Raw genomic sequence first — 14409 nt, 5'->3', positions numbered from 1 at the left:
TTCCAAAGTTAGGGCAATTAAGTATGCTTAGAGATCCTAAAACAAGGAAGCATATTTGACCTTATAAATGAATGAGACTTTGTGTGGGGTGGGACCTCTGGTGAGGGTGTACCTTATTCAGTTGTAATAGAATGGATTTTTATCTATAGTATAGTAGGGACAATATTACTTATTAAGATTTACTCTTGTGAGGAAATCCAGGACTTGGTTAAGGGTGGAAAACATTTGGGTAAGGTTCAAGGAAGGGTATAACATATCATTTGTTGGGAATTCTCCTTTTGTATGTATATTGAAATCCTAACTCTTAACTTCTGTCATTCTGTAAGAAACAGAAGCAGCACTGCCATGAGAATGTAGTACAGACTACTAGGACAGGAAGAGAAAATAGACGTGGAATTTAGGAAACATCATAAACCTACTTTAACTCATGATATGGTAGTGATGGAGGACTTCAATTATCTAGGCATCTCCAACTTTAGCAAAAGCAGAGCTCTGGTAAATTCTTGATTTATTAAAATGACCATTTTGTTCTTCAAAAGGTGGAGGAAGTGAAAATGAGAACTGCTATTCTGGACTTCACTTTGACTGACGAGGAGAAATTGGTTGCTGAACTGGCAATCTTGGAGGGAAGTAACCACTGTCTCTTAGAATTTGTAATGATGGGAAAAGTTGAGTATAGTCTGAAATATGCCCTAGATTTTGGGAGAATGGATATCAAAGGGTTCAAGATGAGTAGGATTCTGTGGGATAAAATTACATAGGAAAGTTGACCCGAAAGGAATGAAAAACTTTCAAGAGTGAAGTATTTATGACACAAATGCAAACAATTCTGAAGAGAAACAAAAGGGCGAACCAGCAAAAGAAACTGACCTCTGGGCACTAGGAACTCACTCACCAATTTAGGACAAGGAGGAAAGGGATTCAAGGGCAGCTTATAAATGTTTGGTTGAACAAACCAACGTTAGGATCCACAGAAGAAAGGGAAGTGAGTCCAGAACAGGGGTAGTGGACTGGGAGAAGAGGAAGCGGTGGAGGGTATAGTGAATAAGAATAGACATAAGGGGAGTGAAACTAAAGGACACTGAGAAAGATAGGAAGCTGTGGTCAGAAAGAAATTTGGAGCTCTGGATCATGGAGATGGAACGTTGTAGATGGAGGTCAGTTTAAGGGTATTGTGTATTGTGGCTGAGTTGGAATGAAGATGCAAGTCATGAAGGTTTAGGAGGTTGGTGAACTGAGAGGCTAGGGAGCTGAACAGAAATTGCACTGGGGAACACAGGAGGCAACCATCCTGGAAGACCAAGATAGCTTCAGACCCTAAATTCTCTAATATCTGCTTCCCATGTTACTGGGAACTAGCATGGATGGTGACAAGACTCTTTCTTGCCTTTTTCCTATTGACTGTGAAAGTGGAACATGGGACTGAGTTTTTCTGAAACATCACTTACATGTACTGGGAAGAGTGGGCATTTTCACATTTTCATGGAGTTTGAAATGACCAAGAGTCAGGATACTGTATCTGTTAAATTCCAATTTCATTTAATGATTGTATTCCAGACTACAATGTGAGTGTGTTTTCCTTTCAGTTTGCTGATTTTGGGAAGGAATAAAATGCTTGGTGGTACAATAAATAGAACCTTGGCCTTAGACACTGACTAGCTGTCTCTGGGCAAGTCACTTAACCTCTGTTTGACTCAATTTCCTCATCTATGAGATGGAGATAATAACAACACTTATCTTCCAGGGTTATTGCAAGGATCTAATGCGCTACAAGATAACTCCACAGTCCAGTTTCAGCATCTAGCACAATACTTTGCTCATAGTAGTATAGGGGTTGGTACTGGACCTATGATTTCATTGGAAGTCCCAGGGGTGTAACCTCTCTACCAGTGCATGTTGGCAGCTTGGGTGCAATTTGGAGTCTTAATAGATTTGCCTAAAGCACTAATGATTAAGTGATTTGTTCAGAGTCACACAACCTGGATGTGGCAGAAGTTGGATCTGAACCCAGATCTTTCTGGCTTGAAGATCAGCTCTCCTGTCCCTCCTCCCTATCTGCCTCTCACACATAATTTATCATTCAGTCATGTTGACTCTTTATGACCCAATTCGGGTTTTCTTGGCAAAGATACTGGAGTGGTTTGCTATTTTCTTCTCCAGTTCACTTTACAGATGAGGAAACTGAGGTAAACAGGGTTAAGTGACTTGCCCAGGATCACATAACTAGCAAGTATCTGAGGCCAGATTTGAACTCAGAGAAATTCTTCCAGACTCCAGGCCCAGAATTCTATACACTGATCCACTTAACTGCCCTCTTATGCACAATAGGCATTTAATAATTGTTTTGTTGGATTTAATTGAATTGAATTTCATTGCTCTCTGTCTTACACCTATGAGTTAGCAACTAGCCCATTTTCCATATCTGTTTTTTTTTAGGGCACATTGGAACTATTACAAGTCAGAGCAGGGAAAAGCTCTTATTTGTCTTGGCAGGTAGAAAATAGATCCAGGGTCCACAGTTGAAACCTCATGTTAGAGGGTTGAAAACTTATATTTTCAGTCACTCCCCAGTGTCTCCTCAGGTATGTATAAGCATTCCATTTTTATCATAATACTTTTTACTCACAGATGGCACTGTATTGTTCCTGGGTCATTCTATGGATACATATGTATGGTCTCATCAATTATACTCTAAGTCTCCAGGAATTCCAGGAAGAGATATTTTCAACTTATTTCGTACTTCCTTTCTCTCTCCCTCCTCCCCCCCAAGACATTCACTTACCCACCCACTGGTTACTCAACCTGACATTTATTTAGGCTTCTGGGGCTACTTTTGGAAGGTCTAGTCATATGACAGTTTTAGTTTGAAAGAATTTATTTTTAATCATGTGGTTTTCATCAAACCATTCCAGTATCTCTGCCAAAAAAATTCCAAATGAGGTCACAAAGTGTTGAACACAACTTAAAAGCAACTGAGCTAAGTTTTTAATCATGGGGTTCTAGTACAGTTTGTCCGTTGTTGTTCTTTATAAGCTCAGATTTCCAGTCTGGCTATACTTGAACATATTTTGTTTTTGCCCATTTTAAAACTTTATTATTTATTTTTAACATTCCTTTATTTAAAAAAAAAATTGAATTCCAGATTCTTGAAATTCTCCAGCTCCTCTCCTACCGAGAAGGCAATCCATATGATAGCAATTGTACATGTGAAATCATGCAAAACTTCCATATCAAACTGATTTTTAAAGAAAGATTGTCAAGATGTAATTAGAACTACAAAGTTCAGTGACTAAACTTGTGAGGAAAATAGGATCAAAGAATCATTCAGTGTTAGGGTGTGAAAGGATTTTTAAGTTGATAATGCAAATATGTTTGTTTATTGTTATTCTTATTATCTAAAAGTCAATGAAAAAGAAAATGAACAGTAAGTAGAAAAAGTTTAGATTATAACCTGGTGAAATTAAACTGTGGGAGAAAGGAATCATATTTTTATCATAACTACAGGAACATTGAATAATAATATATGTGAGTCATTAAGGATAAGAAACTGTTAGAATTAATTGCAGTAGCAATCCAACAGTGATTTTAGTAACAGGAAATAGGAAAGGAGAGAGTGAGGTTAACACTGTATGTCTGGAATATGTATTCATGTGATGAAATCCAAGAACCCAAAGTAGGGAAGCATGACTGCATTTGGGTAAAGAGCAACAGAGGTAGGAAATATAAGAAGGATGATGATAACTAGCACTTATTTAATATTTTAAGGTTTGTAAATACTTTATATACATGATCTCATTGAGTCTTGAACAATCCTGTGAGATAGGTTAGATTGTCAGTTATGATAGACTGGCCTCAGTTCCTTTTTTTGACAACATCATAAGACTAGCAGATCAGAGAAGTGCCATAAACAGCATACTTGGATTTTAGCTAGTCATTAGACAAAGTTGCTCAAAATATTTGTGTGGTTGGGATCAGATGGAGATATGTAGGCTGAATTATGGTATAATTGGGTGGATTCAGAACTGGTTGAATGACCAGCTGATGAATGGATTGATATCAGCCTGGAGAGAAGTATCTACTGCTGTGCAACAGTATTCTTGTCTGTTTCCCTGTTCTGTTTAACATTTTTATCAGTGCTCTGTAGTAAGTCACATATGGCATGCTTATTGAATTTATAGACGGCACAAAGCTGAGATTTCCAATACCTTAGTTGACAGGATCTAATAGGCTCTTCAAGCAGCTAGAATGAAGGGCTGGATATAATAGAGTATAAGTCAAGCTCCAAAGCCCATTGTTATGGGATGTTCTCTTTATTGGTAGAAATCCATGACCATACCTGCACAAGGTGCAGAGTGGGATTGGTGAAAGCAAGAGATCCTGAGTTCTTCTAGCTTTGATAGAGAAGATGGGTGTTGCTAACCTCTCTTCAGGTCACCAGAGGAAGAGAAAGATTCTAGGAAGAGGAGAAGAACTGGCAATCTCTATCATGTCTCTGTCCTCAGCTTGCTATATTAGATACTGTGGGGAATTTTCCCCTTGGGTAAGATCTGAGACTTTCTTAGTTACACTGAGATAACTTATAGAACAACAGTATTGTAAAGGAAAATAACTTCAAAAGATCTGAGAACTCTGATCATTTCAAGGACAAACCAAGGTACCAAAGTCCAGAAGATGATGCTCACATCCTGACAGAGAGAGGATAGACTCAAAGTGCAATATAGGCTATACATTTTTGAACATAGTGAGGAAATTTGCTTTGCTTGACTCTGTCTATTTGTTATGAAGGCTTTCCCCCCATTTTTTTCTCCTGGGGCAGAGGGTTGGGGGTGCAATATGAGAAGGAAAAAAATAGAAAAAAAATCCAATGTGTGGTAGATTTGTAGTGTCAAGTTCAAGCTCAGTTGGAAACAGATCCTTACAGATGGCATATTGAATTAGAAAACCACAAGTTAACATTATCTTTTAGTATATATTTATTATTTTGTTGAACATCTCCCAATTAGATTTTAATCTGGTTTCCTAGCACTCTGGAGTTTTGCTGAGGGACACGTCTGTGAAAGACTGCTTTCTCTAGCTTATCTGTCACACATTCTAAAGGGTAGTGACCACTTCCTTACAAGGCTTCTGTCTTTTCTACTTTGACAATTGGTTCCTTATGTTGGTCATAATCCTGTCCAGAATTGGGCCATCTCCAGTCATCCTGATCTATCTGGCTACTAGACCTAGATGACTCTGGAGGACACAGAGAGGCTGGTGACTTTGCACAGCCCTTTTTCATTTAAATCCAGTTCAATTACAAATCATGTCATTACCTCCCTGGTCTCATAGTCTTCTTTGAGAATGAAGAACAAAAACCACAACCCTTTCTAGAATAATATCTCCCATCATTGTCTCCTCCAACTTTTAAAAAATGAAATAATTATTAAGGCAAGTAAAAAAATTACTAGTGGCTCTGCTTTTCACAGAGAGAGTTCTAGTAGCTATTTGGATTGTTTAAATCCCATCACTAATATATGCCTCCAATACTAGCTTTGTGATCTCCCTTTGGAACTTAGCATTTCTTTCCTTCTGACTTGGTGGTCTATATTTCTTCTCCACCACAGTAACACTTCTGAATGTAATCTGAATCCCAAACAAATTGGCTATAGGATTTTCTTTTCATTGGTGGAGATGAATACCCTGTGCCTGTGTGAAGCAAGGCAGAATTGATGAGAGAGGAAGAGGAAAGGCTCATTCTCTTAGTGCTTGGGAGTCTCTTTAGATCTCTTCAATTTCTTCAGGCTTTGGGAAACTCTGGATTCTCACTTCAAGATGGATGATGCCAACTTTGGGAGATAAACAATATTGTAGTAGAGAGAATGTTGGAATTGTAGTCAGAAGACCTGTGTTCATGTTCCTATTCTAGTATTTACTAGCTCTGTCAACATGGATAAGCTCCTTAGCCTTACTGTTCTTATTTATATGTAATTGAAATTAAATTTGTTATTTCTAGTTCTAGTGTAACACTGAAAGATCTAAATATATTTTCTTCTATATTGTTACTCAATTTTCCCAGAGTTCTTGACTATAATTTCTTTTTTTTCCCAAATTTTTAACATTTTTATTTAACATTCTATCTAAATAGGTATAAAATTCTATCCCTTCTTCCTTTCCCTCCCTTTCCCCCTCTCTGAGACAGAAATCAGATATAGGCTATACGTATGCAGTTACGTAAAACATATAATTTCATTTTGACTAAAGGCATTTTATTTTTATTTATTTATTTATTTTTTCTGAGCTGGAAGGGATCTTTTTTTTTTTTTAAAATGTATTTATTTAACTTTTAACATTCATTTTCACAAAATTTTGGGTTCCAAATTTTCTCCCCTTTTGTCCCCTCCCCCCACCCCAAAACACCGAGCATTCTAATTGCCCTTATCACCAATCTGCTCTCTCTTCTATCATCCCTCTCTGCCCTTGTCCCCATCTTCTCTTTTGTCCTGTAGGGCCAAATAACTTTCTATACCCCTTTACCTGTATTTATTTCTTAGTGGCAAAAACAGTACTCGACAGTTGTTCCTAAAACTTTGAGTTCCAACTTCTTTTCTTCCCTCCCTCCCTAAAGGCATTTTAAATTGACCTTTAGTGGTTAAGGACCCCAACTTGTCTTTAAAGTCCTATCAGACCTAAATCTCTATTACTCTATGAGCCAATTTTCTAACAATATTGGATCTTGAACACTGTAGCTTCTTCTTCGGTTTGATCCCTTTCCTTTAAAATTAGGAAAGACTTGTCATTTTCATTTTCACATGCCAGGTAGTATTGTGGGTATAATAAAGACTTAAAATGCATCTTGTTACTATAGCCAATGAGACTCTCTTCACAGAATAAGATATCTTTTTCTTCACCAATTATATTGTCTGGAGCAGCACCTTCCTAGAGGGAAAAATAGAAAATATGCAAGGTCTTAATTGGGTCCATAGAAGGATTGGATGTCATGCATAGTGATTATACTGGGTCAAAGAGTAACTCTAGAAGAAGGGTCCTTAACTAGGGATGCAAGAGTCTGTGGATAGATTTCAAAGCTTCTGGCAATTTGAATGAGAAAAAAATTACATCTTTATTTTAACATGATTGGTTTCTTTTGTAATCCTATGCATTTTATTTTATGTATTTAAAACCATTATTCCGAGGAGTTCATAGGCTTCATTAGACTACCAAAAGTGTTCGTGACACTGAAGAGATTAAGAATCCTTGGGGTTTTCCCTAGGAAAAAAATCTTCACATGTGTGAGTGTTCTTATAGCCATGTGTGATTCCATCCTCTTGAAGAGTCTTATACCTGATTATTTTTCTGGGACATGCCCAACCTCCCCTTTCCCACCTGGCTGATACCTCATCTCTTCCCAGGTAGACAGTGCTCCAGTAAGGCAATAGTTCCTTCAGACAAGGCTCCTTGGTTGGCTGGGGCCTGAGGAATTTTCAAATAGTGTCTTACTGCTAGCTTCAGCCCAGCCTAGTCTTCACAGCCTCACTGCTCTCTAGAGAGCTCCCTATCTAGTAATCTCAGGTCATTCATTCCAGGTAACTAACTCATCATATGAGCAAAGAATTCACACCACATCAATGGGAAATTCTGTATCAACTTTATATGCCCTATGCTTGGTGACAGTAATTGACCTTCTGTGACCTGAAGACCTTGAGCACCATATGATGTGGAAGATTCCATAGACTTGGGTCCTAATCCTTTGCTACTGACTTTTGGTATAACATTGACCAAATTAATTTTCTTCTTCATTCTTCAGTTTTTTCATCAATAAGATGAGGAATTTAGACTAGGACTCTCTTGATCTTTTATGTTGAATGCTTCATCCTCCAAGATTTTCCCCTATATTCTAGACCAGGGATTGTTACCCTTTATACTGTCATAGAATCTTTTGGCAGTCTAGTGCTAAAAGTTTATGGACCCTTTTCAGAATAATGTTTTTGAACGTATAAAATAAAAAGACTTGGAGAAGAAATATTTTCCTAGACAACCCATACTATAGTTGTTTCCTTTCCTTTCTTTTCTTCCTGTTTTTGAACAGTGATCTTAGAAACCAAATTGAATGAAAAGAATGGGATAACTCATCCAGGGGAAACTTATTTTTGACTGACTGGAGCTGACCTTATAGGACAACTTGTGAAGGAAAGAGGAGATTTGCTCTGCCATCTACCAGCAAAGGTTTCTTATAAGGAAAAGAGACTGATTTTTGTGTGGCTTCTTGCAATCAATTTCCTTACTATGTAGTGACAAGTACCCATATACACATACAATCAATACATATCCTTCCCCCAATACTGAAAAGGCATGATTTATCCCTGCATCCTTCCAGGAATCTCCCTTTAGCTGTATTTTTTTTGAGGGGCAGAGTAATAGGCAGTGTGGTATAAGTTCCAAGTAATGGGACCAGTCAGGAGACTTCAGGAGTCTAATTTCCCACCTGCTTTTGGTGGAACCTTAGGCAAATCCTTAAACTATTAGTTTTGAGTTTTTGAATCACTGAGAGGCCATGTGATATAGAGTGCTGAATATGAGTCCAGATCTTGTCTGTTATATTTAGTAACTGTCTTCATCTCCCATTCCTCATCTGTAAAAAGGGGATGATAATACCAGTAGTACCTAAGCAGTTAGGTGGTACAATGGATAGAGTTCCAGAACAGTCAGGAAGACATGGGTTTGAATCCAGTCTCAGACATTTATTAGACTGTTACCTTGAGCGAATCATTTAACTTCAACCTTAGTTTTCTAAATTGTAAAATGGGGATTATAATAGCAAATACTTCCCAGGATTGTTATGGTCATGAGGTGCTTAGCATAGTGCCTGGTACATAGTAGACACTTAATAAATGCTTGTTTCCTTTTAGCCTTGAAGGGTTGTTGTGAGGTTCAAATGAGATAAGCCTTCAGGAAAACTTGCAGTTCTGTTATGAAAATCAGCTTTTATTATTCTTATGTCATTTTGGTGAGGTGTGCAGGATGAGTTTAAGTTCTAGCTCTAGAAGGCTGTGTCTGTATCTTATCAAATAAGATAATTGATAGAAAAAGCCTTTTCACTCTCAGACCTATATAGATGTCAGTTGTCATTAAATATTCCTTCCCCCTTCAAGCTTAGTCTTGAAGTTCCTCTCATCTCTATTTCCCCTCAGTCATAATAGGATTTGCCCAGGCTCCTCCATCCCTGGGCCTGGCACTTCAAAAATCTCTTATGTGGCTTTATTGGCCCTCAGGTCACTTTTCTGTGGCACATTTAGTTTGCTAATTGTCCTTAGCTTCAGCTAATGGGTAAATGAGCACCCCAAATCAAAATTAATGGTGAGAAGCAAAATTTACTCCTGAAGCTACTACTGTATATTATTATCTTCTTAAAATAACATAGTGATTTTAAATACACTTATTCTGTGATGGCTCTGGTTCAGAAATGGGTGCTGATGTTGCTTTTTGACTTTGGATGATCCTTTTCTGCATCTGGCTCTTCCTTCTCTGGAGGAGAACAGAAAATTCTATAGGTTTTCCTCAAAGTAAAAACTAAGAACAAATGAAAGATCAGTCTTACCTTAAAAAAGAGGCTTTTATCTTTGCTGGACATAGTATAAATTGTTTCTGGAGTCTTCACAGAGAAGGCTACCAACAGACATGTGGGGTCAGTGTCTTTATAATGCTGCATCATAAACTGAGTCTGGGATGCATTGTCTGAGGATAAACATTTATAAAATTACAGTCCTATTTGAAAGAATTGTTTTTGATGCTACAGATTTTTACATGCTCAGGGTCACAACTCAGGGTCTGAGGCTGGATTTAAATTCAAGTCTTCTTGACTCTATGTCCAGTATGATACTTTCTAGTTGCCCATTCAAACAACATAGTCAGTCCATCAGAGTTGCGTTCTCTGAAGAATAGCTTGAATGGCATGGTCTTCTTCGGCAATGAAGGATGAACACACACACATCTAGTTGCCCACAAGATGGAAATCTTGACATCTATCCCCAGCAAAATTTTAGAATCTGTTATTAAGCAGAAGGCTTTTAAGCTCTTAGAAAGAGAACAGTGATATCCAGAAAATAATTTATATTCACTTAGAAGTCATGCCCAACTGAATTCATTTCCTTTTTTGTTAGCTAGGTGATGCAGAGGATAGAATGTTAATTTTAGGGTCAGGAAGACCTAAGCTCATATCCAGTCTCAGATACTTTCATGGCTATGTGATCCTGGGCAAGTCACTTAAACTCTACTTCAGTTTCCTCAACTGTAAAATGGGGGTAATAATGCCTCCTACCTCTCAGAGCTGTTGTGAGGATCAGATGAGTTAATATTTGTAATGTGCTTTGCACAGTGCTTGGTCCTCAACAAATGTGTGTTTTCCTTCCTCCCCCTTGCTCCTTTCTTAAATTAGTATACTAGAAGAATGCTGTGATATAGAGTATCTTGATTTCCTATTCTATTGGATAAATCTCTTATTATATCATTGTGAATAAGATGGATGGGCAGAATTATGACTCAGTTGATTTCGTAACTGATTAAATCATGGTATCCAAAAAGTTATCGATTAATGTGGTGAGTGTCAAAGTAAAGGGACAAGCAGTTCTAGGGATTCTCACAGGGATCTCTCCTCAGCCCCTTTCTGTTAAATATTTTGATTCATGACTGATAAAGACATAAAAGGCATGCTATCTAGTTAATCAATCAACAAACATTTCTAGGCACGGGGGATGCCAAGATTAAAAAATGAAAGTTCTTGCTTTCAGTGAGTTTACATTATAGTGTATGTGTGTATGTGTATGTGTGTATGTATATGTGTATGTATATATATACATATGTGTGTATGTGTATGCCACAAAGTCAGTCAACAAGTATTTATTAAGGACTTACTACATTTCAGTCACTGTACTAAGAAGTCAGGATACAAGAAAGACAAAGACATGGTCCCTGGCTTCAGGAAGGTCACTTTGTAATAAGAGGATACAACATATAAATAACTATATATTAAAAAAATATGCATATATGTGTGTGTATGTAGTATATAGATAGTGTATGTGTGTGTGTGTGTGCGTGTGTGCTCTGGCTTACTCTTCCAGATGTAGGCTCTAGCCTGGTTCTATAATGCTCTGAGGGGTTTTGGGTATCTTCCTTCTCTAAAGTCTTTCTTCTTGAACAACCAATGGCTATATGGCTAGCCCTAGTTCCATGTAACCACTTAACATCAATTAGCTTTTAACAAAGGGATATTTACTTCAAAGATGTAGCAAAAACAAATATACAAACATTTTCCCTCAACACATTAAGGAAATACTCTTAGTTTGGTTCCTTACATAAAATTGGTCCTGACAAGTTCATGACCAGATGTATGAATATTCATCTCAGCTACTGCTAGCCCAGGTCCAGAAAGTCACAAAGAAGCAAAGGAAGAGACAGAGGAAAGAAAGAAAGTGCAAGTGAATTGGATTTAAGTGAGGGAGGGCTGTGTAAAGTCACCAGCCTCACTTTCACCTCCCGAGACCATCAGTGGTCAGATATATGAAAAGCCATGGGATTTGGACAGCTGGAGATAGCCCAGCTCTGCTCAAAATTATGCCCAACAATAAAATAACTTCTTTATGTTGTAATAAAGCTGATAGAAAATAAAATGGACTACCATGTTAAGGAGTAAGCACCCTGTTACTGGAGGTGTTAAATCTAAGTTTGGATGGTCACCTATAAAATTGTGGAAGGTCCTCCTGCATTAGGTATGAGGATGGAAAAATGTATCAGATGACCAGTAAGGCTCCCTCCAATTTTAAGATTCCATTATTTTATTAATATAATTATTACAAAGAAATTTGTGTAACAAATGAAGGTCCATAATAAGAATATTTTTAAAATTAGGCTACATTTTATATCCTATATAATGATCTGGCTATATAAACTCCAGATTCCTAAATAAAGTCCCCAGCAATATGTAATGGGGAAAAAAAAAAGTTTGTGTGTTTGTAATGAATATTGTTGGGTCATATCTACTTCTATCACTTTTTATGGTTTGGGAAAGAAGAGGTCCTCAATCTTTTTTGAGTCATGGACTCTGTGGCTGTCTAGTGAAGCCTCTGAACCCCTTCTTAGAATGATGTTTTAAATGAATAAAATGTTTAGGATCACAAAGGAAACTATATCAAAATATAGTTGTTAAAATTATTTTTTAAAAAAGTTCATAGACCCTGGCCTTAAGACTTAAGAGATAAAATGGAATGGGAAGAATTAAAGCAGCTCAGAGTTTTAGATCTAGTAGGGATCTTAGAGGTCATCCAACCTCCTCATCTTACAAATGAGGAAACTAAGGCCTAGAGGCATAGATCACACAGATAGTAAGTGATAGAACTGGTATTTGAAACCTGGTCCTCTGATTCCAAATCCCATGACCTTTCCACTGTGGAAAGACAGTGGAGAGATCATGAAGCCAGAAGACAGGACATCTATTTTTCTAATTCCAGTTCCATCATTAATATTTGACCTTGGACAAGTTACTCATTGTCTTTGGGAAATAGGACACCTACATTTTTTCCAAGGAAGGAGTTTTCTTATCTGTAAGGTGAGTTTAGACTACATGATCCTGAAGGTCCTCTCTAGCTCTGTGATTGTTGGATTTCTACTGAGTTGGTTCAAGCAAAAAACATACCTCTAATTTCAGAGTCAGTCATCTCCTCGAATACAGCTTCTCTCTTATTTTTTAGCATGAGGACTTGCTCCTTTGTATTCCGTAAGATGATGCAAATGGGCCTGTCGACCTTGCTAAATTTTGGTTCACCTGCTGTAAATACACATCTGTTTAATATACACCATACAAATGAGAGGTTTTTTTTTTAAAAATCTGTACCAATAAAGCTCCCTTTGACTTTAATTTTCCAGTGTCATTAATGATAATTTCTTATTCCAAAGGAACCTAGGAAAAAGTTGCTTCATTTCTTTTAACTGTTAACTTTTAACTGCATTTTCAAGGGATATATTTAATATTTAAGGGATATTTATTTATGGACTCCTCCAACGAGATTAGGAAGCTTCTTACCATTCTGAAGAATGTTAGCTCTGAGAGGGTAGGGACTGGTTTTAATTTTTATTTTTGTATTCCTAGTACTTAGTACAGTGTCTAGAACCTTCATAAATGCTTGTTTTCTTGGTGATGATGACTGATTACAATAGTTCACATAAGATAGTACCTTGCTGTTTATAAAACTCTATTTCCCCCATAACAGCCAGGTGAGGTTGTAGTGGAATACATATGACAACCTTCTAATGGAACAGATGCAGATGGATCCCATAGAATTCTTACTTTGATTTAAATAAACGTGAAGGGCTACTTACATTCTGGCTTCACAGTGCTGACAGAATTAGGGTCTACTTCAGGGGCATAGCCTGGGTAGGTAGTTGGAGCTGCCATCTTTATACCTAGTGGAAGTGGAGATCACACAATTGAAGGGCAAACACTATTCTTTTGATGTTTTGTACTGCCTCTCAGTTCTTTCCTTCCTCACAGTGGTCCCTCCTTTCCTTTTATCACATTTTCTCCTGTATCAGACTTAGCTTCTGTATATTGCCCATTCTTCTAGCCCATTTCAGATTTAATATCAGGACTGGGTTCAACCACACTTCTGCAGAGAAGGACTGGACTGGTCCTGTTGCTATTTTCTTGGGAGTATCAAGTACTTTATTATTCCAGGATCTCAAGGACAGAGTGGAGACCTGCAAGTTTTCAGTGCTCCCAAAGTGGTCTGAACCATGGCAAAGTCTGGTTGCTGCCCCTCTATTCTGATCTCTGCAAGTCCTTGACCCAAGTTGGGGTCTTAGTAACAGTAGACTGCTGCTGGACTGTACCCTATCAGATAGATGAAAATCTCTGCTGGTTTAGAACAGCAGAATTATAGACTCCTTTGTCCGGTATTCCCACCCTGAATTCCTCTGCAGGGGTGGCCAGATATTAGAAGTGCTTGATCTGAGCCAGACTACTCTTGCTACTGCTACTGGCTTCCTCCATTCTCTGTGCACTGCCCAGGGCTTCCCTACCCAGAATGTTACTTGTGTACAAGTTCTCTTCTCTCTCTAAGGCTGAGTAGTGGGTAACAAAGCTGATAGTTGGCACCATGCTCTGGAATGGGTTGGACACCTCTTGCCCTAGAGCTCAGTTTCTCCCTGGGCTCTGGAGTGCCCCACTTGCATTGTGCTGTGACCTGTCCCATCTTCAGTATCCACAGACCACTCTGTCCATCTTCCCATGCCAAGTTGGACTGGATAAAAGACTCAATGGGTTTTTTTTCTTGATTTTCCTATCAGGATTCAGTCTAGTGCATTTTTCTTGATATGTTAGGAAACATTTGTGCAGAGGAGCTCAATGTATTACTTCCTATCATGCTGTCAACTTGGCTCCAC

At 37.9% G+C, this 14409-nt stretch overlaps 1 pseudogene; it reads right to left on the bottom strand.

The window, feature by feature from the left end:
- Positions 1–6681: 6681 nt before the first annotated feature.
- Positions 6682–13423, bottom strand: LOC140507699 (interleukin-18-like; annotated as a pseudogene).
- Positions 13424–14409: the final 986 nt, after the last annotated feature.

The sequence above is a fragment of the Notamacropus eugenii genome, chromosome 5 (assembly GCF_028372415.1).
Source record: "Notamacropus eugenii isolate mMacEug1 chromosome 5, mMacEug1.pri_v2, whole genome shotgun sequence".
In the NCBI taxonomy this organism is placed as follows: Eukaryota; Metazoa; Chordata; class Mammalia; order Diprotodontia; family Macropodidae; genus Notamacropus; species Notamacropus eugenii.
This window is presented reverse-complemented; position numbering and strand designations above follow the sequence as displayed.